The sequence below is a fragment of the Rhagoletis pomonella genome, unplaced genomic scaffold, assembly GCF_013731165.1.
Source record: "Rhagoletis pomonella isolate Grant_MI unplaced genomic scaffold, Rhpom_1.0 Rhpom_scaffold_05632, whole genome shotgun sequence".
NCBI classification, from domain to species: Eukaryota; Metazoa; Arthropoda; class Insecta; order Diptera; family Tephritidae; genus Rhagoletis; species Rhagoletis pomonella.
Window position 1 is genome coordinate 1 of NW_023464170.1, and position 3,391 is coordinate 3,391.

The following is a 3,391-nucleotide window of genomic DNA, read 5'->3' on the forward strand; positions in this document are numbered from 1 at the left end:
GGTTGTTGGTTTTGTTGGTTTTTGTTAATAATTCTATTTTTAGAATGATAAATCTGTATCTGTTTATACTGCGACCTTTTTGATTTTAATCAAATAATCCTTTTTAATGCCGGCTTGAGGCCTGAAGACGATCTCCGGAGGAGATTGAAATATATTGGGAAATAATGTATTTGAATGTGTTTTAATACCATTAACACCCTGACCTCAAGCCGGCATTAAAAAGGATTATTTGATTATTTTTAGAATGTTTAACTTTTAGGTGTGCTCGTCCTTAAGTTATTTGTTTTTGTTATTTTATGGCCTTATAACAATTATATTCAACAATTTTTATTGAGCTCGAGGCCGTTTTTAATGAGTGTGCTGAACTAGTTTGTTTTCGGTACGTCCCAAATGTCGAAGGACAACTTAAAAAAAAAACGTAAAAATATGAAAAATATAAAATTTTCTCGATTACAGGAGAGGATAAAAAATTTTTTTTTTTAATCATTCATTAATATTATTAATAGTATTATTTTTTTAATATCTCGGGATCTAGCGAAAAAAACTAGTTCAGCACACTCAGCGACCTTGAGAATATCAGATACCACCTCGAAAAAATTTCCAAAGGCCTCAGCCACGCATCTAGATTCAGGTTGAATAATATGCCGATATCTCGAGAAGTAATGAACGTAAAATCCTCTGCAATGACTCATTTTGTGCGCTAAGGTTGTGGCTATACACATCATCATTGACGTAAAATCAAATAAATTTTTTCTAAGAAATAATCACATTGTAAATTTCAATTTTGGGGTTTTTCCCCCTTTTTTATTATTTATTCGTATTATCTAAAATGGTAAGAGCCGAATCGAAAAAATAACTCTTCTAGTGTATTCAGCGACCTCGAAAGCACATTATAAGATCTTAGAAAACTTAAATTTCCAGAGAAATTTCGCGTGCGCAATACAAAAATCGACTTGAGCGACCTCTTAATTTAATTTTTTTTTTTAAATCAAGTTATGTACTTTCATTTTTTAGCAAAAGGAACACAAATTTGCGTGAGCACTGAATAATATTGAAAAAAGGGATTTTGTGGACCACTCTAATGCAGTTATTTAAATGCTGGTTTGCTATTCGCGCGACAAACTTTTTTAAAAACGAATTAAATTAGTACAAATTGTTAGTAATTTTCATTAGAGTTTGAGTAACTCCTTTCACTAAATGGCTTTTAGTAACTGTTTAAGCGACTTATGCATTTCCCGCATAAACAAAGAACAGCGAACACACACACGCACTTGTATATTGCACTCCCGCCCAAAACCAAGTGCAGCGAATAAACACACGCACTTGTGCTTAAAAATAATTCGTTCGTTCTTCATTGGGTATGCATTTTTTAATGCACTTCTCAACTGCCGCAGAACAAAACCTACTAAAGTAGTGAATTGCTGGCACTCCAAATCATGCTCAACAATCCCGCTTGATGCATCACCACTCCTCCGGAGTGGGTTTAAACAGCAAAAGCCAAAGCGCTACAAGCTGTCGGGGCTCTGTATGACTTTCAGCATACAGAGGTGGTACAAGAGCTACCATTGGCCACAGCGCCTACCCAATTTTTTAACTTGAATAAATAACCGGTGCTCAACACTCCGCTTGACGCACACCCCCCAAAAACTCTTACAGAGTTTAAGCGGCAAAGCCACAGCGCTACAAGCCGTAGGGACTCTGCATGACTTACAACCATGCAGAGGTGGTAACTGATGGTTATCATTGGCTCCGACGCCTACCCAAAACATTTTTTGCTTTAATAAATTTCTATGCAAATACATTCATCCTGGTCCCGCCCTCACACTGAGTTATTCAGTAACTTGAACAAAACCTTAACTTATTTTATTTTATTCATTTTAGTGCAGTTTTGACAAAATTTTCTTGCTAAAAAATCTTTTGTTACACTACTTTATTTTATTCCTTTGATTGTACATGTTAAATAAAATTTTGTTTTTAAAAACTATTTTTTTTTACATTATTTTATTAACTCATTGATTAAAAATAAAATATAGAATAGCTTAAGGCCCTAGCAGCCAAAGCTATGTTCCCCCTTTCTGTTAGATTTAACTTTTTAAACTTTTCTAACAGCTGTAAATAAATAAATAAAATGATAGTGATGATATTTTTAACTAGACGTAGAATGACAAAATGCCCCCAACACTCCACAAATATTTCATCCATGGGCCAGAGATAACATCCCACGCTTTCCCTGCAGGAAATGTAACTAACTATAAGCTAACGTTAAGTTGATTAGGAAGGAGCTAAAAGTCACTTATTATCTGTATATTTTCTTTGACGAAGGCTAACTATATTTCTATGGCGATGGCCGCGAAATAGTCAAGGGTGGTTACCTCTGCATTAGATGTAGTCAAGGGTGGTTACCTCTGCATTTGATGTAACTAACTTGTAACTAACTACTTTTGGACATAAAATATCAATAGGAAAAACAAAATATATTTTTATACCCGAGCGCACTTGTGCACAAGGGTATTATAACTTTGTTCACATAACGGTTGTTTGTAACAGGCAAAACGAATCGAGATAGATATAGACAAATGTATACATAAATGATCAGAATGAAAAGAGAAATCGATTAAGCGGTGACTGTCTGTCCGTCCGTCTGTCCGTCCGTCCGCCTGTGCACACGATAACTCGAGTAAAAATTGAGATATCTTAACGAAACTTGGTACGTGCACTTCTTTTGGGCGTAAGACGGATGGTATTGAAAATGGGCGAAATCGGACAATAACCACGCCTACCTCCCATATAACGGTAATTTTAAGAAATACGAAAACTGCGATATTTTAGTAACTACTGAAGCTAATTCACTCAAAATTGATACTTACAATGAGTTTCAGACAGAAAACATGAATATTATAAATTTTTGGAAAATGGGCGTAGCCACGCCCACTTATGGTTACATGTGTATATCTTGGTAACCGCTGCACCAATTTCTTCCAAACTTGGCACAGTTGTTGGCCTTAGTACAGCATACTAAATGGCTGAAACTTTTAAAAATCGGACATTAACCACGCCTACCTCCCATATAACGATAATTTTCAGAAAAACGAAAACTGCGATATTTTAGTAACTACTGAAGATAATGCACTCAAAATTGATATTTGCAAAGAGTTTTAGACGAAAAGTAAGAATATTACAAAATTTTGGCTAATGGGCGTAGCCACGCCCACTTATGGTTACATGTGTATATCTTGGTAACCGCTACACCAATTTCTTCCAAACTTGGCACAGTTGTTGGTCCTGGTACAACATACCAAATAGCCGAAATTTCTAAAATCGGACAATAACCACGCCCACATCCAATATAACGGTAATTTCGAGAAATACAAAATCTTCGATAAATCAGTAA